Source organism: Coregonus clupeaformis, unplaced genomic scaffold (assembly GCF_020615455.1).
Source record: "Coregonus clupeaformis isolate EN_2021a unplaced genomic scaffold, ASM2061545v1 scaf0309, whole genome shotgun sequence".
In the NCBI taxonomy this organism is placed as follows: domain Eukaryota; kingdom Metazoa; phylum Chordata; class Actinopteri; order Salmoniformes; family Salmonidae; genus Coregonus; species Coregonus clupeaformis.
In genome coordinates, this window is record NW_025533764.1 from 105874 (window position 1) to 118385 (window position 12512).

At 43.4% G+C, this 12512-nt stretch overlaps 1 pseudogene; it reads left to right on the top strand.

The window, feature by feature from the left end:
• Window positions 1-1360: 1360 nt before the first annotated feature.
• On the top strand, window positions 1361-2769 carry LOC121558718 (annotated as a pseudogene).
• Window positions 2770-12512: the final 9743 nt, after the last annotated feature.

Here is a 12512-nt window from a genome sequence, read left to right on the forward strand (position 1 = left end):
TGACACTGGCAATGGATATGATATCGATCGCATTGTTTTCTTAAATGGACATTCAAGTCATCATAAATGATACTGAGGTCTGCAGAAAGTTCTTGATAGAATTGTGTATTAACTATTGTGTTCATGTAAAATATTTTTCACCTTAAGCTATTTGATTCAAAGTACAATGTATTTCAGGGGAATGACTATCAAATATGTACATATTTTTAAATCAGAATTGTCACATTATTCCTGTGCAAAATGCCATTTAAATTATTACACACAAAAAATATATATAAACGCAACATGTAAAGTGTTGGACCCATGTTTCATGAGCTGAAGAAGAAAATTCAAGAAAAATTCCATACGCACAAAAGGCTTATTTGCTCTAAAAATGTTGTGCACAAATTTGTTTGCATCCCTGTTAGTGAGCATTTCACCTTTGCCAAGATAATCTATCCGCTTGACAGGGTTGGCGTATCAAGAGGCTGATTAAACAGCATGGTTATTACACAGGTGCACCTTGTGCTGGGGACAAAAGGCCACTTTAAAATGTGCAGTTTTGAGGGAGTGTGCAATTGGCATGCTGACTACAGTTATGTCCACCAAAGCTTTTGCCAGATAATTGAATGTTCATTTCTCTACCATAAGCTGCCTCCAAAATTGTCCAGTGGATGGCTTTTGCCTGCTATGTTTGTTCAGTATTTGTCTTTCTGTTGTTGCTACATTATACAATTTGCTACTGATTTCATAATTAGAGGGGGTGGAAATATAGAAGTAAAAGGATGCCAACCTTTGTGATTACATTTCTCAGTTTATTAATTGTTATAAAATAAAGGTCACAAGACTAAAATATACACACATGCATTTATAAACGGAAACCCTTTTGGCTTGGTGAGTACATTTACATTTTCCAATCAAATCTCAGTTATTTGATTGATTGATCCTGCATGCTCGTTGGCCAGATACTATAAAACGTCCAGCAGTCTTTCGCACAAGTTTCCCCAGTCGTCATTTTCTGAGTGAACTCTGAGCATTGAGCAAGCTGTGTCACAATTTCATTGATATATCCGTTCGTAGAAACGAGTCATATGCCTTTTATTCTGCGGGGGATGCTAAATGGGTAGAAGTTGACTCACGGTTGGTTTGGTCAATCCTATGCATTCATTCACTTTAGACCTACACATGTTCTATGCATGTCAAAACCGAAGGCCACATGACAGACTGTAACGGTAGTGAAGCTTAATTTGCGTTCTGACAATTTTATTAAACACGTTTTTAATGAAAGTCAATTGCACTTTTGAGATATTGTCGCCTGTTCGGGTAACCAGACAGAGAATGAAAAGAACCATGCCTGAAACGAAAAGGGCGAGGGAGGCCCGACGTGAAACTGGTTATATTGGGGGACATGAACGTTGGAAAGACCTCTCTGTTACACAGGTACATGGATAAAAAAGTTAAGTGATACCATTAGTACTGTCGGCGGTGCGTTCTACTTAAAGCAGTGGGGACCCTACAACATATCGCTTTGGGACACCGCAGGTAGGTATTTTTTATGATAAAATCTATTATTTCTATTTTCATTACTAGTATTGCACATGGGGAAAGTGCAGTGTGAATTTCTACCTTTATTTTGCATTTTTAAATGCACAGGCAGACTAATTGCAACAAATTAGGCTATACACATAAGAGTATTTGTTGAGAACCAAGCTTCAATATATATTTTCCAAATTCACAGTAGGGTTTCAAGAAAATATTTTTGGAACTTTTATTTTATGTCTAAGTTTTGGGGGATTTGTTTTCAGTGGGGGAATGAGGGGGGGGGGTTAGTGCTTGACATAGTAGTTAGGCCTACTTTGCATACAGAGCTACACTGAAGATAACCTTCTCTTATCTTGAGTGACAAACCTCACTAGACCCTGCTCCTCAATCCCAAACTGGATTTTTCCATTCAATACAGCAATCAGTAGCTTTTGTGTGTGGAATACCTACAGCATAATGAAAATGGGTATATATGGTAAAAGTTTATGTCTGCCCATGTGTATATCTCTGTTGGTTTATGTCTGTTCTTACTGTATTGTAGAGTGACCTGCGTTCATAAACACGTATATTGACTCCCCCAAGGGGAGATCGGTGTCTTGGAGCAGTTGACAGCGTGCAGGTCTTTTCGACCAGAAGGTTGAGGGTTTGCAGACCACCTTGGACAAGCATAATCTCCCTTCTTGTTTCATTACACTATGTAACCATCTAAACATGCTTAATGTTTCACTACCAGGTCGGGAGCAGTTCCACGGGCTCGGCTCCATGTACTGCCGGGGCGCGTCCGCTGTCATCCTCACCTACGACGTGACCAACTGGCAGAGCCTGGCCGAGCTGGAGGAGCGCTTCCTGTCTCTCACCGACACGGCCAATCATGACTGCATCTACGCCGTGGTGGGTAACAAGGCTGACCTTACTGACCCCCCCAATGAAGAAGAAGACTATGAGGGGGGTTGCCCCATCCACAAACCGCACTATGCCTCCCACCTCACCCCTCCAGTCTCCCCCACTACGGGCTCCCCCGTGGCCAACCGAGAGGTTCGAAAGGAGGACGCCGTGGCACTCTACCAGCGTATCCTCCGGTACAAGGTGCTGGATGAGCGTTCTTGGCCACCTGCAGAGAAGATGTGCTTTGAGACGAGCGCCAAGACGGGTGCCAACGTGGACGTGTTATTCGAGACGCTATTCGACATGGTGCTGCCGGTCCATCCTGAGGATGAGGTCAGGAGAGCGAGGCCTCACCCACCGTAGACCTGGGAGGACTATGGGTCGGGTGTCCAGCAAGCAGACCAAGGGGGCTGCTGCTGAACGGAGTAGGGTGAAGTTGCCCCAAGACGCTGATCTTGGGTCTATTTTGCATTTCCCCACAAATGGGTAAGGTTAGGATTGGGGGAGGGGAAACTGATCCTAGATCTGTACCTTGGGGAAAGTTTACCCCAGAGGTCCCTCCCCTCTGACCATCTCCTCCAATAGGTTTTGAGATGGAGGCGAGGAGTATGTAATTGAGAATCTCCCCTGGGGTTGGGGGTTGGTTTTCACAGACACACACACACACACACACGTATGTACACCCACATAGTTTCTACTTTAATACAGAGGGATTCCTCATCAAGTGAGCTCAACTGTTCAGCACGGCCGGATGACCAAACAGGCACTCTGGGCACGTGCCCCGGGGCCCCCAACCCATGTTTTTGTTGCTTATGATACCAAAATGTGTAGAATTGTAGGAAATTAACTTTAAAACTACAAAATTCTCTTATCCTCATGGCAAAATGTGAACAAAATGAGATGAGCTATAAAATACCAAAAAATAATCTCTGCCCAATGGCAAAAAGTGTAGAATTGCAGGAAATTTAAAACTGTATGTCCACATTTTCTCTTAGCCTCATGACAAAATTCGTAGAATAGCATTATAAAACTTTATCTTTGTTTACAATCTGCCTAAATTAAACACATTCTACCTCAATAATGGTTATTGAATTTCAGCTTTCTGTGAATAACATGGTTTTTAATTTTGAAGGCACAATGTTGTTATTCTACATAATGGTGTAGAATGCTACCACCAGGGGGTAGTGTAGAGACTGTTTTTAGTGAGCTCCCATTGAATATGGAGGACTAAGAATATGGCCAAAGAACCAAAAGATCCTCTTTTGGACCCCCAAGACATTCTGTTGCCACCTTGATTAAGAAATAGAACAGAATTAATGTACTGGTGAGACCGAGTGACTGATGAGATTTCAAACTACTGTCCTTCATTTAACCAACATTTTCACACATACGCTTCTCAATAATGTTCTTAGAGCATTTTGATTCTCTGGGAATTTAGAACGTAAACATTTTGATATGTTCAGAATCCCAACGAGGGCTGAGTGACTTGTTATTGGGGGCCACTTTACTCACCTGTCACCTTAGACATTGGAACAAGTGTTCTAGTAAGAGGTTTACGTGGCCGAGTGTCTGTCTAAAACTGTGCCATGGATATGATGGTGTTTGTTTCAGTGTCTTGAGCCGATTAAACTAAGCTCCCTACCTGACAATCTGGGGCGGACTGGGACCAAAAACAAACAACACTGTGAAGCATTTATTTGGGCTGTAATCTGAGGTGCAGTTAACGCTATTAAACGTATCCTCTGCAGCAGAGGTAACTCTGGGTCTTCCTTTCCTAAAGGAGGATTTTTAAGCCTTGAGACAATTGAGACATGGATTGTGTATGTGTGCCATTCAGAGGGTGAATGGGCAAGACAAAATATTTAAGTGCCTTTGAACAGGGTATGGTAGGTAGTACGCACCGGTTGTGTCAAGAACTGCAACTCTGCTGGGTTTTTCAGCCTCAACAGTGGTCCACCTCCAAAGGACATCCAGCCAACTTGACACAACTGTGGGAAGCATTGGGAGTCAACATGGGCCAGCATCCCTGTGGAACACTTTGACCCCATGAATTGAGGCTGTTCTGAGGGTAAAAGGGAGAGTGCAACTCAATATTAGGAAGGTGTTCCTAATGTTTGGTATACTCAGTGGATGTCACATAGCCAAAGAAATGGTTCCTATTTACACAGTCAGCAATGACAGCTTCAAGAAGATGATAAACAAGCTGGACAGGACAGATACAAGATTCCATCTCGCACATATTTCTCCCAAGTCACCATCCCAACACTGTAAAACAAAATTAAGGGAGAAGTTCAAACAGAGCTCACACGTTGATAATTAAGCTATGAGACTACAACAGACCTTTGGTCTAGGAAAACAACAGAGCCCTACTGTACATTAGTTTGACAGTAGACTTCATTGATGAGGTGTTTCCAACTGAACGGTCGGTGTTTGCAAACGTCATAGGCTACTTCCCGAGATCACACGGGAGAAAATATTGCTCTTGGGTTGAGAGAATGCCTGGGACCTGAATGAGGAGCAACAAGTGTGCATAAGGATAACGGCGCAAACGTTTTAAAGGCCATCACATTGAATGGACCAGACTCCATGTTTTGGACACAGGCGGCACCTTGCAATCGGTTACATGTTTTTAAGGCATTTAGATTCGTAATTTCAATTATAATAATGATTGAGCCTACACATACAGGGTAATTACACAATCATAAGCTTCCTATTCCATCTGATGCATATGGCTGCCTGAATAAATAACTGGTTATTTAAGAACTCATAATGGTAAAATAGGAAATATGAACTCAATGTTATTTGTTAATTAATGAACAAGTGCTGCGCCTATGGCACACTATATTTTGATGATCATGTTTGTTAATATGTACAGTACCAGTCAAAAGTTTGGACACACCTACTCATTCCAGGGTTTTTCTTTATTTTTACTATTTTCTACATTGTAGAATAATAGTGAAGACATCAAAACTATGAAATAACACATATGGAATCATGTAGTAACCCAAAAAGTGTTCAACAAATCAAAATATATGTTATATTTGAAATTCTTCAAATAGCCACCCTTTGTCTTGATGACAGCTTTGCACACTCTTGGAATTCTCTCAACCAGCTTCACCTGGAATGCTTTTCCAACAGTCTTGAAGGAGTTCCCACATATGTTGAGCACTTGTTGGCTGCTTTTCCTTCACTCTGCGGTCCGACTCATCCCAAACCATCTCAATTTGGTTGATGTTGGGGGATTGTGGAGGCCAGGTCTTCTGATGCAGCACTCCATCACTCTCCTTCTTGGTAAAATAGCCCTTACACAGCCTGAAGGTGTGTTGGGTCATTGTCCTGTTGAAAAACAAATGATAGTCCCACTAAGCCCAAACCAGATGGGATGGCGTATCACTGCAGAATGCTGTGGTAGCCATGCTGGTTAAGTGTGACTTGAATTCTAAATAAATCACAGACAATGTCACCAGCAAAGTACCCCACACCATAACACCTCCTCCATGCTTTACGGTGGGAAATACACATGCGGAGATCATCCGTTCACCCACACCGCGCTCCTCACAAAGCAATGGCGGTTGGAACCAAAAATCTCAAATTTGGACTCATTAGACCAAAGGACAGATTTCCACCGGTCTAATATCCATTGCTCGTGTTTCTTGGCCCCAGCAAGACTCTTTCTTCTTATTGGTGTCCTTTAGTAGAGGTTTCTTTGCAGAAATTCGACCATGAAGGCCTGATTCACACAGTCTCCTCTGAACAGTTGATGTTGAGATGTGTCTGTTACTTGAACTCTGTGAAGCATTTATTTGTGCTGCAGTTTCTGAGGCTGGTAACTCTAATACACTTATCCTCTGCAGCAGAGGTAACTCTGGGTCTTCCATTCCTGTGATGGTCCTCATGAGAGCCAAGTTTTATCATAGCGCTTGATGGTTTTTGCGACTGCACTTGAAGAAACGTTCAAAGTTCTTGAAATGTTCCGTATTGACTGACCTTCATGTCTTAAAGTAATGATGGACTTTGCTTATTTGAGCTGTTCTTGGACTTGGTCTTTTACCAAATAGGGCTATCTTCTGTATACCCCCTCTGGCCCCATAGACCAATCCCAGAGGTTTGCAGGAAGAGGAAGTTATGGTCGGGGGTCAAGTGTCTAGCACTGGCCCTATAATTCCTCAGTAGGATTATACAGAGCGAAATGGCCCAAGAGTAGCATGGTCCCAGATATGTTTGGTGTCACAATGACCATAGGAGTTGGCAAGGCAACACAAACAGATCTTCGACTACGCTAGCTCAAGGGTCCCCTTAAAACCAAATTATGTCATAGGGTCCCCATGGACTTGTGTCAAATGGCCACCCCCTTGACGCCCTCTCTCGCTCTCTCTCTGGGTGAAGTCCCTTGTTCTGATCACAGTGTGGATTTAAGCTCACCCCACACTGGCACTATGTTCGGGCACCATATGGATGAATGAGGGGGTCAGTATCCTCAGATTGTATGATTAAAGCACAAGGGGTTAAACTTTTGTCTCTCCGTTGCAGCTCCGCGATTACTGACGTTGAATAACCTTAGTAGGACTTCGCCTTAAACAAGCCGAGATTCGGTGTCCCGGACTGACCCCGTAAGTATGACCTGCTAGCAGGGCCATTGATTGCCCGGGCACTTGTTCACCACCGGGCCCCGGCCAAAGCCTCTGCTGGTGTGGACCTGGCATCCTGGCAGCCGAAAGCCACCACCCTGAAGGATACTTTCCTTCTCCCCCCCTCCCCCCTGGTCCGTAGATCTAGTAGGGTTTTCAGCCCCTAAGCCTAACAGAGGTTAGTTCGGGTCACCCTCACCCATAAAACTCTCCTCCCAAATCATTGTGGATGCCTTAAAATTAGATGGTTGGTGCTTAAGGCTTACAGTACGGGATGAATTGGATATTTATTATTTGGTTCTTCTTATGGTGTCTAGTAATTTGAGATCTCATGGTTCTCTGTGTCGTTGGATCTTGATTGCTGTGCAAGTTTGACAATCAGTAGAGTTGAGAGTGAGCTGATCTTCTCTGGTAATCTGTGACCACTCACCAGAAATGGGATAACATGCACAGAAATGTGTCTAGTCATAAGATATACAGTATATACAGAAATATGTATGCAAAAATATGCATGCAAAAATGTAAAATTTGGCACTCTGAGAAACACATTTTCACGAAATAAATACATAAGACGAGAACCACACAAACAACAGAATGTACATTCGGAAATATTTGGATTTTGCGTGCTCGTCCTCACTTAGCATATGCCCTCGACAGCTCCCCCATGGATCTCCTAACCACCCAAACAACAACCCCCTCAACCCGCCCCCCCCCCCCCACCCCCCTGTGGCTTCGAGCCTCCAAGCCGATCTCTGCTCACGAACGCACATCAACCCAGAGAGAAAGCATAAAGCAGGAATTGGGAGGATGGAAAGGGAAGCGCATATAGGAGCTTATTATGGTATTGAATGGAGAACTGAGATATAAATTTATTTATCAATTGTTGGCTATTTGTAGTATTGCTTTAGATATTGTGTGTGTGTGTGTGTGTGTGTGTGTGTGTGTGCGTGTGTGCCTGTGTGTTTCTGTGTACGTGTGCCCCTGCATGTGCATGCATGTGGCGGAAAGTAACAGAATATTTTTAGATCAGTGGGACAAGGTTACACACACTGCCTGAAAATAACTGCTGTAACTTGATAGCATGTAAACAAAGTGGTGATTCCTAAATACTCTGCTGCTCTTGCTAACACGTCCAGTCACCTCCAGAACAGCTGGCTAGCCTCTCAATCACTGACCAGTCACTGAGCTGTCCTTCATCTGACATAGCCAGTGACGGCCTCTTTGTCTTTCCTTAACATTATCAATAAGGGCCTATAGATAGAGATACAACCCACAACAGAGACCCACAGCAGCAGGGACATGGATGATTGACAGTTAAGGGGGTGGTGGACCATCCTTGATACACATGGGAAACTTTTGAGCATGAAAAACTCAGCATCGTTGCAGTTCCCGACACACTCAAACCGGTGCGCCTGGCACCTACTACCATAGCCCGTTCAAAGGCACCTAAATATTTTGTCTTGCCCATCTGTCTCAAGGCTTAAAATCCTTCTTTAACCTGTATCTTCCCCCTTCATCTACACTGATTGAAGTGGATTTAACAGGTGACATAAATAAGGGATCATAGCTTTCACCTGGATTCACCTGGTCCGTCTATGTCATGGAAAGAGCAGGTGTTCATAATGCTTTGTACACTCAGTGTAGAAACATAGAGGAGGAGAGGAAATAGAGGAAGACAGGTGAGGAGAGTGAAGGGGATCAGAATTGTCACGAAATGAGTTGTGAGGTCAAAATGGCAAGCCATGAACAAAGACAAGACAAGACAATGACTATGTCCCAAATGGCACTCTATTCCCTATATAGTGCACTACTTCTGACCTAGGGCTCTGGTCAAAACTAATACACTATGTAGGGAATCAGGTGACAGGTGTGTTTAATCCATCATCATATAGGTAATCGTATCAACTCAGTTCACACTCAACTGACGGTTTTTGGAATTGATGTGTACTTAATGTGTTCTGGAACCATTCCAGCACTCTACATCTACATACTGTACATACAAACACACACTCACACATGCACGCACTCACCCCTCCTGTGGGCATGGCAGCATCTTCCTGTGATGAAGATGGATCTCAGTCTTATCTCAGTTAGTGTAAATCTCTTTATTTCATCACGGTTTATGTAAATGTATTTATGGTGGTGTCCAATACCCTCCTTACCAAACATGGGCCGGTGCTTCTGCCAAGTTACGCTAACAACCTTAGCTAAACTTCTGGCTGATAAAAAGAGGGTTAGAGCATGAACAAGGATATTTGTCTCACATCCTAAATGGCACCTATTCCCATAGTGCACTACTTTTGACCAGGGCCCATTGGGCTCTGGTCAAAAGTAGTGAACTATATAGGTAATAGGGTGCCATTTGGGACACCATCCATATTGCCAGCGGTATCCCTTAGCGGCTTAGCTGACGTCTCTTCATACAGTATGTATCTCGTGGACAGATGCATCGTAACACAAATGGTAGTAGCATCTGTCGACAGACTAACAGACTGTGGGATGCGACAACTAACGAGGAACTTTGTTCTGGTACGCAGATTTTTCATTACTGTTTACATTTTGACAGGGATGACATGGGTTTCAATGTTAAGCTGTGAGGCAGTGTGTGCCCCACATAACCTTTTAGAGAGTTATAGTAGAGATATTGTAGATGCACCAAAGTCACTCACTCACTCACTCACTCACCCAACCATGCCTCTCGGCACACAAGGCCTTGACAAAAGATGACCAATGCTTTGTGGACTGCTGGTGTCTCCAGCCTTCCTCTCTACCTATCCTCCACCACGTCTCTCTTTTTCCCTTCAGTGCCTCTCTTTTCCCTTCAGAGGTGAGGAGAAAGGAAGCAAGGAATCAAGGAAAGGGTAAATGAGATTGACCCAGAAGAGGCTGCAGACACTGATATGGCGCTACACACTTTAATCCCCATCCCAGTCACGTCCCAGCCAGGCCAGATGTACACCTGACATCAATACACGCTAATCAGACATGAAAGCAAATATGTAAATGACCCCAACCACCCACTTGAAGAGGTAATGCAGGCTGATTGGCACTGATGCATCCATGTGTGAGTCATGTCTTACAGTGAGTAACTGTGAATAATTAAGTAATTATGGTGCTGTGATTCACTGTTTGCGGTGACCCTGTCGTCATGCTGTGCCCGAACTCTCATTTGCTACAAGTCTGTTATGATTTGACTGTTCTTTTTAAAAGCTTCATAATCATTTAAGAAACATTAGTTGGACGGGTTAAGTGTTTCTCAGCAGCAGTTCTAACTTCGCCACCATCTTGTCCATGCTGATTGGTCCTTGGCTAAAGTAGAATGCTGTTTTACTTATGCCCCAAATACTGCATCTCTTATGAGTCCACACCAGATGGGTGCAACACTGTGAGGAAAGGGGGCCTTCTGATTTGAATTTCAGACGGGATGGCCTGGCATAAACAAAATACTTGTTTTGAAATATCATCCGGCTTAATGGTTATTGAATGTAGGGCACTGGTATAAATGACAACTAATAACCTGAATAAGTATAGAATACATTAGTGAGTGTACATTAGTACATTAGATGTAGTGGCCATCTGGCCATATTAGGATTCTAGGAAAGAAGAAGGCTCATGACTATTCAATGTTCACCATCCCCCTTTTGAGGAAAACAGCACTTAGCCTTTGCTATATACAGTGCATTCGGAAAGTATTCAGACCCCTTGACTTTTTCCACATTTTGTTACGTTACAGCCTTTTTCTAAAATTGATTACATTGTTTTTTTCCCCTCATCAATCTACACACAATACCCCATAATGACAAAGCAAAAACAGGTTTTTAGAAATTATAGCAAATTTATTTAAAATACAAAACTGAAATATCACATTTACGTAAGTATTCAGACACCTTTACTCAGTCCTTTGTTGAAGCACATTTGGCAGCGATTACAGCCTCGAGTCTTCTTGGGTATGATGCTACAAGCTTGGCACACCTGTATTTGGGGAGTTTTCCCATTCTTCTCTGCAGATCCTCTCAAGCTCTGTCAGGTTGGATGGGGAGCATCGCTGCACAGCTATTTTCAGGTCTCTCCAGAGATGTTAGATCGGGTTCAAGTCCGGGCTCTGGCTGGGCCACTCAAGGACATTCAAAGACTTGTCCCGAAGCCACTTCTGCGTTGTCGAGGCAGTGCTTAGGGCATCGTCCTGTTGGAAAATGAACCTTCGCCAGTCTGAGGTCCTGAGCGCTCTGGAGCAGAGTTTTCATCAAGGATCTCTCTGTACTTTGCTCCGTTTATCTTTCCCTCGATTCTGACTAGTCTCCCAGTCCCTGCCGCTGAAAAATATTTCCACAGTATGATGCTGCTACCACCATGCTTCACCGTAGGGATGGTGCCAGGTTTCCCCCAGACGTGACACTTGGCATTCAGGCCAGAGTTAAATCTGAGTTTCATCAGACCAGAGAATCTTGTCCTCATGGTCTGAGAGTCCCTTAGGTGCCTTTTGGCAAACGCCAAGTGGGCTGTCATGTGCCTTTTACTGAGGAGTGGCTTCGTCTGGCCACTCTACGATAAAGGCCCAATGTGGAGTGCTGCAGAGATGGTTGTCCTTCTGGAAGGTTTCTCCCATCTCCACAGAGGAACTCTGGAGCTCTGTCAGAGTGACCATCGGGTTCTTGGTCACCTCCCTGACCAAGGCCCTTCTCCCCCAATTGCTCAGTTTGGGGCGGCCAGCTATAGGGGAAGAGTCTTGGTGGATCCAAACTTCTTCCATTCAAGAATGATGGAGGCCACTGTGTTCTTGGGCACCTTCAATGTTGCAGAAATGTTTTGGTACCCTTCCCCAGATCTGTGCCTCGACACAATCCTGTTTCAGAGCTCTACGGACAATTCCTTCGACCGGCTATGTTTTTGCTCTGACATGCACTGTCAACTGTGGGACCTTATATAGACAGGTGTGTGCCTTTCCAAATCATGTCCAATCAATTGGATTTACATTTACATTTACATTTTAGTCATTTAGCAGACTTACCACAGGTGGACTCCAATCAAGTTATAGAAACATCTAGGGATGATCAATGGAAACAGGATGTGCCTGAGCTGAATTTGGAGTCTCATAGCAAAGGGTCTGAATACTTGTGTAAATAAGGTAATTCCGTTTTTTATTTTTAATAAATGTACTAACATTTCTAAAAACCTGTTTTCACTTTGTCAATATGGGATATTGTGTGTAGATTGATGTAACGTAACAAAATGTGGAAAAAGTCAAGGGGTCTGAATACTTTCCAAATGCACTGTATATGTTTTATGAGATTGGAGAACACATTGGGAGGGATCTTAGACCATTTATCCATCCAGAATCTTTACAGATCCTTGATATCCTTCGGTCTGTGCTTATGGACTCTTCAATTAAAACCACAGGTGTTCAATGGGGGCAAGTCCAAGGACTTTGTAAAACATTGATTTTGTGGTCAATTAACCATTTATTTGTGGATTTTGAGT